General features: G+C 39.8%; 1 protein-coding gene across 1 annotated transcript in view; it reads right to left on the reverse strand.

Moving 5' to 3' along the window:
• Positions 1-13,011, reverse strand: part of DNAH3 (dynein axonemal heavy chain 3) — a 2,217,123-nt gene that overhangs the window by 709,160 nt on the left and 1,494,952 nt on the right. The window lies entirely within an intron of this gene.

Raw genomic sequence — 13,011 nt, forward strand, 5'->3', positions numbered from 1 at the left:
TGGGAAGGAGTAACAATGTCTCTTAAATAGTCATTCTGACTTATTGGAATGTCCTTGGTTTTGGGAGTTTCCAGAATTCTTCTTGGACCCCCATCCCCCTTTGCCATTTCTTCTTAAACATCTATTTACCTGCATTTTGTTGAGATACTTTATTTTGTTTCTTTCCATAAAGTGGATGAGGAGTTAGAAATTAGAAAACTTGGAAAAGGAGGGTTGAGAAATCTTAGAAGATATTCCCTGTATCAGCTTGCATCTTTCACCACATTTTCTGATCACCTTTGCAGCAGAGGTGCCACAAACTAAATATCTATTCAAAAGAAAATTTAAAATCTCATTTTTATCATCTGGAAAGGTCTGGGACTGTAGCCATGCAAACCCCCTTAAAACAGTACCAATGGCCAAAGCCAAGAAAAAGTATCAACAGAGTCATACACACACAGTGTATACAATGAGTAGTGACTTCAACAATAGAAGAAATTAAGTTATTTAAAGCAGATTTTTCCTCACAAAGAAACTGCAGATAAAACATTCCTCATATTTTCATGATTAGTCAGAACATACCTTAATATATGAGCCTGACAATTCAAAATTCTGAAAATTAAAGTTGCAGAAGCAAGCACCGTTTCCCCCATACTTATTAATAATCTTCAAATCCTTATTAGAAAGAGTAGGATTGGAATTAAGTATTAAAAAACAGATGTATTAATTAAAGCTACAGCTGTTGGATCAGTTTTGGGAAGAGTGTATAAAAAATTAAAACAATGAGGAACTTTATACATTTCATCTACCTTTTTTAGGGGCAGCTGGCTGACTGAAAGGAAAACTGCAGGCAGTAACACACACACACACACACACACACACACACACACACACACACACACACACACTAAAGCTGGCAGAACTGGAGAAATGAGTGCAAGTTCTGGAAATTCCTTCTGTAAAATCTCATTGTATTTTCTGTGGGACTGATAAACCTCAGTTTTGCCCATCTGAAAACACTGGCACATTCTGTAAACAGTCTTAGAGAAAGAGAACCCCACACAGGTAGAATCAGAAACTGAGCTCTCCTCCGAGTATGAAACAGAAATCTGAGGAAAAAAAAAACTGTATCTGTCTCTTTATCCTTCTTTCCAGATTCAAAATCTTGAATCTCTTTAAACTTTTCTTTCTTTCTAGATACTATATAATGGATTAACTGTTAACTGAATTCTCAGAAACTACGCCTGTCTAGGAAATTCAGGAGTAGATACTTAGTTTTCTGTTACTTTTACAAAGGGATCAATAGTGTTTTAATGTCGCTTTTGGGTAACAATTGTCTTTTGTTTCAGCTTTGCCCACTGAGGTGACCCCAACAGCCACAGAGGACATGGCTAACCCTGGTTCATACTGGATGTAGTGCTACTATCCAGGGTAGAAGATAAGTGATCTGAGGTACAACTAATAGCCACAGCAGAATTACCCACCTACAGCTGAGTGTTACTAGGCTGCTATGATGGCAAAGGCTATTTGCTTAACTGTTTTTTTGTGGCTGAAAGAAGGACCATCTGTGGGAACAGATTGTTCCAGGGTCAGTCTTAAAATCTTGCCCTTTCCCAGGAAAACAAACACAAAATGTGTGTAAAATCTACATTTCTTTAAGTCTCTTTTTTACAGACAAGTACAATAAAAAAACATTTTAAACCACTTTGACCAGAAAGTAAAATCACAACACAGAATGTTTTATTTAAAACAATTTTTCAACAGACAAGAAAAAAAGTGCAGTACAGTCTCCATTACAATACAAACTCCTAGCTTTAAAAATAACCTTCCAGAAGACGGAAGCATTAATAATAAGCAAAAAAATATTGAATGGAAGTTTTGTTTAAAAAGGAAAGAAGTGTTAATATAGATGTAATTGCAGGCTACACAATGTCCGCACTTATACATTATTTGTGGTTGGTTAGGATTATTAATGGTCTGCAAGACTAGGAATGATTCATTTCTTTCAAATACGTTTTTATTGTTCTAGTTTTTTTCGTATGAAAAACTAGGTTTTTTGCCTAGAATTACAGACATGTCTGAGTTATCTTTAATAATGTTTCAGTTTTTAACAATGATATTCCTAATGCTTTGCATGTCTGTGCTTATTGGTAAAGGAAAATTGAGTCTTTTGTCGCTTTTTGTAGTGTCTTTTGTCATGTCTTGTAAGCCAAATCTAATGAGGTGACCCCAACAGCCACAGAGGACATGGCTAACCCTGGTTCATACTGGATGTAGGTAGGTGCTACTATCCAGGGTAGAAGATAAGTGATCTGAGGTACAACTAATAGCCACAGCAGAATTACCCACCTACAGCTGAGGTAAATTGCTAGGCTGCTATGATGGCAAAGGCTATTTGCTTAACTGTTTTTTTTTTTTGTGGCTGAAAGAAGGACCATCTGTGGGACGAACAGATTGTTCCAGGGTCAGTCTTAAAATCTTGCCCCTTTCCCAGGGAAAACAAACACAAAATGTGTGTAAAATCTACATTTCTTTAAGTCTCTTTTTTTTACAGACAAGTACAATAAAACAAAAAAAAACATTTTAAACCACTTTGCCTACCCCAGAAAGTAAAATAAACACAATTTTTCCACAGAAAATGTTTTGTATTTACTTTAAAGAATTTTTCAACAGACAGGAAAAAAAGAGTGCTCCCATTAAAAGTTCAGTACAGTCTCATGACAATCCATTACAACACAAACTCCTAGCTTTAAAATAACTTTTCTGAAGAGGAAAGCATTAATAATAAACAAAAAATATTGAATGTAAGTTTTTTTTCTCCAAAAGGAACTTATCTAGCCAGAAAATGGACAGCACAAGCTGACTGCTGATCCTCAAAAGCTTCAGAGGAGCATGCTCTTCAGTGACAGTAAAGCTCGGAAGGGCTTGGTACCTAAACTTGTCTTTTGGTCAGCTCAGCTCCAGCTGGCAGAGAGTTTGTGCACATGGAAGGTGCCCTAAAATTTGGAAGCTGGCCAGCTGTTATATCTTTGGCAGGATACAATCCATATAGTTAAGGCTGCTACAGCAAAGATCATTACGATGAGCATCAAAAGTTATCAACAAGAACAAATACACTGGTAAAAAACAAGTGTTATAAGCAACATATCACACAAAGTCATTAATATTTCCTGTACTAGAAAACTTGGAAAAGGAGGGTTGAGAAATCTTAGAAGATATTCCCTGTATCAGCTTGCATCTTTCACCACATTTTCTGATCACCTTTGCAGCAGAGGTGCCACAAACTAAATATCTATTCAAAAGAAAATTTAAAATCTCATTTTTATCATCTGGAAAGGTCTGGGACTGTAGCCATGCAAACCCCCTTAAAACAGTACCAATGGCCAAAGCCAAGAAAAAGTATCAACAGAGTCATACACACACAGTGTATACAATGAGTAGTGACTTCAACAATAGAAGAAATTAAGTTATTTAAAGCATATTTTTCCTCACAAAGAAACTGCAGACAAAACATTCCTCATATTTTCATGATTAGTCAGAACATACCTTAATATATGAGCCTGACAATCCAAAATTCTGAAAATTAAAGTTGCAGAAGCAAGCACCTTTTCCCCCATACTTATTAATAATCTTCAAATCCTTATTAGAAAGAGTAGGATTGGAATTAAGTATTAAAAAACAGATGTATTAATTAAAGCTACAGCTGTTGGATCAGTTTTGGGAAGAGTGTATAAAAAATTAAAACAATGAGGAACTTTATACATCTTATCTACCTTTTTAGGGGCAGCTGGCTGACTGAAAGGAAAACTGCAGGCAGTAACACACACACAGTCACATACACGCATGCATGCACGTACGCGCGCGCGTGCACACACACACACACACACACACACACACACTAAAGCTGGCAGAACTGGAGGAATGAGTGCAAGTTCTGGAAATTCCTTCTGTAAAATCTCATTGTATTTTCTGTGGGACTGATAAACCTCAGTTTTGCCCATCTGAAAACACTGGCACATTCTGTAAACAGTCTTAGAGAAAGAGAACCCTACACAGGTAGAATCAGAAACTGAGCTCTCCTCCGAGTATGAAACAGAAATCTGAGGAAAAAAAACTGTATCTTTCTCTTTATCCTTCTTTCATAGGTTCATAGGTTCATAGGTTTATACTAGGCTATCTGCCCTAAGGCATTTATAAGCCTAGCCCAAATTTTTGTGGCTTACGCCACCCCTTATATGAAAAAATACTGTGCCCATTAGTTTGTTGTGCCTCTGTCCAGCAGTGACACAGAGATGATTCCCGGGGTAAACCCACGATCTCCCATCCACAGGTCTAGATTTCTCTTGAACAGAGTCAGCGAGGTGCTCTGCCTCACATGGACCGGGATTTTATTCCACAGCATAGGGAGTCTCTGAGTGATAAATCTATCCCTCCAGCACGCCCTATTTATATCCGTGTTAAGGTTTAAGTCGCTTGCTCTAGTGGTTTTGGTGGATTTGGATTTTTGAGGTGGAGCATGTCCATTAATTCCGGGTTGGACATGGCCTTGTATGTCAGGCACATGTCACCTCTGAGCAGACGGTATGCGACTGAATAGAGCTGGAGTTTCTTCAATCTGGCAGCATATGACAGATTTTGGAGTCCCTTTATCCTTTTGGTGAGGAACTTTTGGGGTCTCTCCAATTGCTGCAGATGTCGGGTGAGATACATCCCGAATGGGGCATTGTACTCGATCATTGGTCTGATAAGTGAAGAGTACAGGGGAACAATGACCTCACTAGATCTGGATGTGAATCCCTTCATGATCAGGTGGGCAATGTAGAAGGTCTTTCTAACCACTTTAGCAATGTGAGTGTCAAAAGAAAGGCCACTGTCAACCTGGGTCCCCAGGTCCCTGATAACCTCTTCTGTGCTTAGTGGATTGCCACCTATATGGTAGCTTGGGGTTACCTTGTTTTTCTTTGTTTAACTTCAGGCCATGGCTCTGGCACCAGCTATCTGTTTCCGTGAGTCCCTTCTGAAGGATATCCATGTCCAATGCACTTTCCACTATGGCGCCCAGTTTGCAGTCGTCTGCAAACTTTGTCAGCCAAAGTCCTCCCATGCTGGCCTGTACTTCTGAGAAGTAGATGCCAAACAATAGGGGGCCAAGGACCGAGCCCTGTGGGACACCACTTGTGACCGGCTTGGAGTCTGACACAGCGCCAGCAACTCTAACCCTGTGGGTTCTGTCCTTAAGCCAGTTTGCAACCCATCTTGTGACATATGGGTTTACATTTAAGCTGGTAAGTTTTTCTACAATACCCGAGTGGGGTATTGTGTCGAAAGCCTTTGCAAGGTCAAGGTAGGCTGTATAGACTGCCTATCCCTCATCAATGGCCTTGGTGACTGTTTCAAGAAGTCACCAAGTTCAAAAGGCATGATCTTCCCTTGACAAAGCCAAACTGGGTCGGGTCCAATGTCTGCAAGTCCCCTATATCTTTGTTTATGAGCTCCATTATGATCCTCTCCATAGCTTTGCAGACTAGACTTGTTAAGCTTATGGGGCGGTAATTACCAGGGTCCGAGAGGCGCCGCCTTTGTGGAGTGGGACCACAGTTGCCGACGCCACTCCTTGGGCACGTATCCTGTGGTAAGGCTGAGATTAAACAGCTGCCTTATGTGCGGGTTAATTCCTCATTTAGCTCGTGTAGCACACAGCCGGGACACCATCCGTCCCATTGATGCTGTGTTTTTGCTTTAGAGAGAGCAGCTTTCACCTGCGCATTTGAGATGTCCGGGAGGCTACACTCGGCTGGGATAGTTATCTCCTTTGGGGGAGGGTGAAGTTTGCACTGAACCTGTCTGCCAGTATGTTGGCAATGTCTGTGGGTTCAGTGATTTTTGTATCATTTTGGACTAATTCTGAGCATATCTGGGAGTTTCCACCCAGGTTCCTAACATAGCTGAAAAAGGCCTTATGATTGTCCTTTGAATCCATGGCAATTTTTCTCTCAAAATTGGCCTTAGTTGATTTTATGAGTGCTCGTAATTTTTACTAATAATGATCAGGGTGACTTCCCTTTTATGGATTTTGTTCTATCATGTAATAGCTTTCTCCTCTTATTGTAAAGTTTGTTAATGGCTGGGGTCCACCAGACTGGACGCTTGCCCTTTGTGGAAAGAGTCTTGGTTTTATTTGGGATTGCCTGATCCATGCAGTCCTGGAGGTGTTCATAGAAGGCATTTGTAAGGGCTTCAGAGCTTGGGTTGTGGTTTCCTCTGGCTCAGGGGCCTTGAAGGATACCACACCAGTCTTGAGTAGTGTGAAGTTTGCTTTAGAGAAGTTCTTCACTATGGTCTTTTGTTTGGGGTGGGGTGGGATGTGGATTTCCAGTGAGATTAGTTTATGATCAGATCTCACCAATGAGGGATATACTTCCGTGTGGAGCATTTTGTCCCCATGTTTGTGACAATGAGATCTAGTATATTTTCTCCTCTCGTGGGAACAGTGACTAGCTGTTCCATGGCATTTGAATTTATGAACTCCAGGAACCGTTGGGCTAGAAAGTTAGGGCTTGAGTAATGTTCCCAGTCTATATTCGGGTAGTTGAAGTCACCCAATATGATGGTGTTTGGAGATACATTTATACCCTCCAGTGTCTTCAGGAAGGCTGTGTGGGGTTCCTGAGTTTGAGAGGGTGGCCTGTAGCATGCTACAATTTGTAGAGCAGTTTTGCCTATGGTTAGTTGCACCTGGATGGTTTCAAGCTTAGTGCGTTGCCACCAACCTGGAGGTGTGGGTATCCTTTATGAATATGGATACACCCTCCTTTTGTGGTGTGGTCCGGGTTTTGGGGCCGGAACGCATGATATGAGGTAAAACCTAATAGTGCCGGGTGCTCTCAGGAGCCTTGAACCAGGTTTCAGTTACAGCACAGACATCGATGTTCTCCATACTGAGAAGGGCCTCGAGGCGTGCATTTTGAGATTTAGACTTCTGGCATTGAGCAGCATTACCCTCAGTTTCTTCCCATTTTTGTTTTCTAGGGTGGTAGGTTTAGAATTTGAGCCTTGCCTAAAAAGGCACTATGGGGTGGCAAGAGCCTTAGCCAATATCCGGAATCCCAGGGTGACAGGTGCAAGCCGCCCTTGCGAAGCAGCGTGGCTTGTCAAGCATGTCATCCCAGGCAGACAGACACTGGATCCCCTTTGAATGACACCAGACATTAAGCCAATTGTTAAAGCTGATCATCTTGTCTCTATATTGTGGCATCATTCTTGGTGAAGGAAGGATACTGCTCAGGGTTAGGGTCATACCTGCCTGGGCTACATAATCAGAGAGCTCCTCTATGTCTCTTTTCATGTAGTCCACGGAGGTACGTCTCAGGTCGTTCACACCAGCATGGACAATGACTGTGTCATATTTGTACTTGCCGTGGAGTGACCCGAGTGCTTGTGTTATGTGGCGGATTCTAGCGCCCGATAGGCAGCTTACTGTGACCCTCTCCTTGTTCAGCCTGGTGAGTGGGACGCCAGTGTGTCTGACTATGGAGTCACCTATGACAAGTATGTTTGATGTTGTATTTGGCCTTAAGGGCTGTGACTGCTTTGCACACTGCTTTTGTGGTTTATGTGTTGCTTGTGGGGTGTCTTGAGGTAGCAGTTGTTTGGGTGTCTGCTTTGGAGGCCTCTGCTGTTTAGGTAAATTTTACTCAGAGCCTCCGAGTATGTCTTTGTGTGTTTATGTGTTTGATTTAGTGGAGTGGTAGCATTATGTGAGGCTGGTTTTGTGGTGTGTGTAGTTGCCTTCTCCTCCTGTCTGGTCTTGCCAGTCCTGAGTTGAGAGAGCTCAGCCTCCAGTTTGGCTAAATAGCTGCATCTCTCGCAAGTATTTGTGTTATGTGGGAGGAGGAGAGGGTTGTCTGTGTACATGAGGCAGTTATAACATTGCCTCAAGATTCCCAGATTCACCAGCTGGACCGGAGAGGAGATTGACAACTGACCTTTGGACATGCTAGAATAATATTGGGAAATCCTTAATTGAAAACAAGGGCCAGTGGGGAGTGAGGGTGTAGTGCTTTTAATTTTTAGTGCTGACTTATGTAATTGCTTTAGTGAGCAAGTGCCAGGTAACTTGAGTGCAATGTGTTACAAGTAACTAAATGCAAAAACGACAAACAGTAACTTTCTTTCAAGTGAAACAAGGAAATAAGTACAGTAAGCAATGCAGATATCACTAGTGATCCACAGAAGCTGAGAAGTTGCGATTAGGTGGAATTAGCTTCCAGGGAAATAACAAGCAAACAAACAACAAGCATATAAACAAAGCTAGATTCAGCAGGCCTGGATCTAGTCTATGCTAGAGCAAACAAGGTGAACCAATTTCAGTAAGATACAGTTCAAATATTCAGGCACTATAAACCTTTAACCAGAAATTCCCAGCTCAGAAGGGCAGAGTCCAGCCTCTTCTCCCACAAGAGTGCAGACCACGAACCTTCTTAATGTAAAATAACTGGCCTGAAGCCAGTTGAATCTCTTTGGGAAAGTGCGTATTTTCTTTCTTTTACTAGAAACTACTATATAAGAAGGATTAGTCAACTGAATTAACCCCTGAACATGACTCAGTAAACTACGCCTGTCTAAGGAAATTTGAGGAGTAGATACATGCTTAGTTTTCTGTTACTTTTTGACAGCAGGAATGGGATCAACAGTGTTATTAATGATGGCAGTTTCTCCAGGGATGGGCACAACATTCTGACAAAACAGGAAAGCCTTCTTTGTTTCCTCTAGCTTGCCCACTGAGGGGGATCCCAACAGCCACAGAGGGCATGGCTAACCCCGGTTCATACTGGGTGTAGGTGCTACACCAGAGGTATCCAGGGTAGAAGATAAGTGATCTGAGGTACAACTAATAGCCACAGCAGTGTTACCCACCTGCAGCTGAGATAAACTGCTAGGCTGCTATGATGGCAATGGCTGTTTGCTTAACTTTTTCTTTCTGTGGCTGAAAGAAGGACCATCTGTGGGACCAACAGATTTTTCCATAGTCAGTCTTAAAATCTTGCCTCTTTCCCACGGAAAACAAACATCATAATTGGGTAAAAACTAAATGTCTTTAAAAGTCACTTTCTTCACAGAAAAGTACAATAAAAAAACATTTTAAATCACTTTGCCTACCTCAGAAAGTAAAATCAACACAATTTCTCCACAGAAAATGTTTTTCATTTACTTTAAACAATTTTTCAACAGACAAGAAAAAAAGTGCAGTACAGTCTCCATTACAATACAAACTCCTAGCTTTAAAAATAACCTTCCAGAAGAGGGAAGCATTAATAATAAGCAAAAAAATATTGAATGGAAGTTTTGTTTAAAAAGGAAAGAAGTGTTAATATAGATGTAATTGCAGGCTACACAATGTCCGCACTTATACATTATTTGTGGTTGGTTAGGATTATTAATGGTCTGCAAGACTAGGAATGATTCATTTCTTTCAAATACGTTTTTATTGTTCTAGTTTTTTCGTATGAAAACTAGGTTTTTGCCTAGAATTACAGACATGTCTGAGTTATCTTTAATAATGTTTCAGTTTTTAACAATGATATTCCTAATGCTTTGCATGTCTGTGCTTATTGGTAAAGGAAAATTGAGTCTTCTGTCGCTTTTTGTAGTGTCTTTTGTCATGTCTTGTAAGCCAAATCTAATGAGGTGACCCCAACAGCCACAGAGGACATGGCTAACCCTGGTTCATACTGGATGTAGGTAGGTGCTACTATCCAGGGTAGAAGATAAGTGATCTGAGGTACAACTAATAGCCACAGCAGAATTACCCACCTACAGCTGAGGTAAATTGCTAGGCTGCTATGATGGCAAAGGCTATTTGCTTAACTGTTTTTTTTTGTGGCTGAAAGAAGGACCATCTGTGGGACGAACAGATTGTTCCAGGGTCAGTCTTAAAATCTTGCCCCTTTCCCAGGGAAAACAAACACAAAATGTGTGTAAAATCTACATTTCTTTAAGTCTCTTTTTTTTACAGACAAGTACAATAAAACAAAAAAAAAAAAACATTTTAAACCACTTTGCCTACCCCAGAAAGTAAAATAAACACAATTTTTCCACAGAAAATGTTTTGTATTTACTTTAAAGAATTTTTCAACAGACAGGAAAAAAAGAGTGCTCCCATTAAAAGTTCAGTACAGTTTCATGACAATCAGTTAAAATACTAACTCCTAGCTTTAAAACAACTTTTCTGAAGAGGAAAGCATCAATAATAAACAAAAATATTGAATGTAAGTTTTTTTCTCCAAAAGGAACTTATCTAGCCAGAAAATGGACAGCACAAGCTGACTGCTGATCCTCAAAAGCTTCAGAGGAGCATGCTCTTCAGTGACAGTAAAGCTCGGAAGGGCTTGGTACCTAAACTTGTCTTTTGGTCAGCTCAGCTCCAGCTGGCAGAGAGTTTGTGCACATGGAAGGTGCCCTAAAATTTGGAAGCTGGCCAGCTGTTATATCTTTGGCAGGATACAATCCATATAGCTAAGGCTGCTACAGCAAAGATCATTACGATGAGCATCAAAAGTTATCAACAAGAACAAATACACTGGTAAAAAACAAGTGTTATAAGCGCACATATACACAACAGGAAAACTCATCAGATAATACTTGCAGCAACACATCAGGATTCAGGCACAAAGTCATTAATATTTCCTGTACTTACAACTTTGATTGTTACCTGGTGTTAACTACTGCCATAGTAGCAGGTCCACTTGGTTGCATTAAGAAGATGATTTTTGAGGACATGTTTAAAGTATGTTTGTTTTTTTACTTCTGTGGGCACGTGGTTCTAAATGGAGGGATCTAATCTACAGAATGCTTTTCCCCTCAACAGAAGTTTGAAGCATAGAAGGGTAAGGGAAAGGTTGTTATTTTGGGTGTTTCTCAGGTTCTAGTTTTGGGGTGTGAGTGCACTTTTTTGGGGGGCAGTAGCTGAAGTTTAAGATTTTGAAAAGTAAATCGCTAAGAAGAAAGGAGGAACTATCTATTACTGATAGCCACTTGCAGTGGTGTACATGAGGATCTACTATGTGAATGAATCTTAATATTTTGCTTTGCATGATTGTTAATCTTCGGGTATTGTAAGAGGAATGCAAAGCTAACACAGACAAACTGTATTCAAGCTTTGGAAGTAAAAGGAAATGTGTGATTCTGCAGCAGACTTTTAGTTTCACCAAAACTTACTTTGTGATTTGTATGAATCTTAAAGGAGAGTGATGGGTTGACTGTCAGTCCAAAGCATTTGTGCTCTGACACAGAAGGAATGGTGTTCCATTGGTTGTCTTTTAATAGACGGGGGTTCAAACCCACTTTCTGAGTAGTGCTAAAGACCATTTAATTGGTTTATTTGAGGATGATTAAGGATTTATTATTAAGAGATCATCTACATAGGCGGTGAATTGTAATTAGACTGTAGCTCAGTGTTTTCCAAGATTCAATAACAAGAAAACATCAGTGAACCTGGCAAAGCTGAGATGTGGAAGTTCAAGTGGAAGATCATTGACAAAGGGAGACAGAAGAGTAAGGGGCTAATACTGAGCCTTGGTGGACCTCTGTGTTAAGTGTTGCAATGCCAATGAATGAATTATTGTGGCAAATTTAAAAAGTTTGGTTGGATAGCTTTGGAACCATGCTATTGTAGTATCCCTGAAGATAGTTTTGTAGTTTATTATGCAGGAGCTTATGAATAACAGTTTCAAAATCTCTGGTCTTATCAACAAATAGACCATCAGTAATAAGCCCATCATTCATGTTCTTACAAACAAAGTCAGTGGCAATGAAAAAAGCTTGCATAGTACTTTTTCAAAGATTTTTGAAATGGGCCAGAGGTTTGACATTGGTCAGTAGCCCTCAGCATTAGTGGGGGCGGTCACTGTTGGAAACATTATTACTACAGCATGTTTAAAAATAGCAGAAACTGTGCCAGTTGTGAGCGAAAAGTTAAAGATTTGTTTGAAAGGTTTAGTCATTATTTCTAAGGAAAGCTGGATGGAGCTTACTGTGCCTAGACCTTTAGAAGTTTAGTTTTAGTAGCAGTGCTTTAATTTATTTCACTAAGCTGTGAGAAAGGGAGCAGATGACAGTGAATGATACTAGGGGGTAATGTTGTAGAATGTCTTATTTGATAGAGAGCATCGAGAATGAGCCTGAAAACTATCATGAAGATCCTGTACAGAAGACATAAGAAAATGATAATATTCTTTGATAATGTGTTGTTTGTTAAGTGGAAGAACATTATTATATTTTTAGTTGGGAAGTCAGTAATGGTACGTAGCCATCAATAACTTTATTTCATTCCAAAAGAGCTTAAGTTTAGTATCACAAGCAATTTGTTTTTGTCTAAGAAACAAGACCCTTGCTGTTTTTGTGGGTATTCTTATGGATTTATTTAGGTTGATGAAATTTTGATTGAACTGAACATTAGTCAGGCCCTGTTTTCAGACTTTACAGAGAGAATCTCTATATTTCATTTGATATCATGTGATAGACAGGAGAGTGTCTGAATTCTGAGTTTCTTTCTGGTGAGTTGGTGATGAGCATCCTGAATGTGGACAAGGGTGGCAATAAAGTGTAAAAGAACAGCACTAAGGTAAGAACTGATGATGGGTTGTTTTACATTTGGGAAATCTCAACCAATAATAATCTCTGGAGGTCTCTTGACTATCTAGAAAAACAAAGTAGATAGCACAATCATCAACTCATAAAACAGGCCTCAATTTAAACAAAACACTTGTGAATAGGTATATGTGTATATTGTAAATTTGTCACTTGTGGATTAGTATATGGTAATATCTCACTGATGCTATGTTAGTTACGTAGAACAAAATGTTGACCTAACATCAGATTATCTGAAAATTAGGGATAGTTGAGAGTTAGTAGAAGAGAAATCACAAACTGGAAAAAAGTAAATCCAGATAATAGTTTGATTTTATAATGAGTCTTCTCAAAGAAGACTGGTAAGGTTGTACTTTGTCTAACATTTAATGACTATAAGCTCAA

Source organism: Protopterus annectens, chromosome 12.part0, assembly GCF_019279795.1.
Source record: "Protopterus annectens isolate FY-2018-M chromosome 12.part0, PAN1.0, whole genome shotgun sequence".
Taxonomy (NCBI): domain Eukaryota; kingdom Metazoa; phylum Chordata; order Ceratodontiformes; family Protopteridae; genus Protopterus; species Protopterus annectens.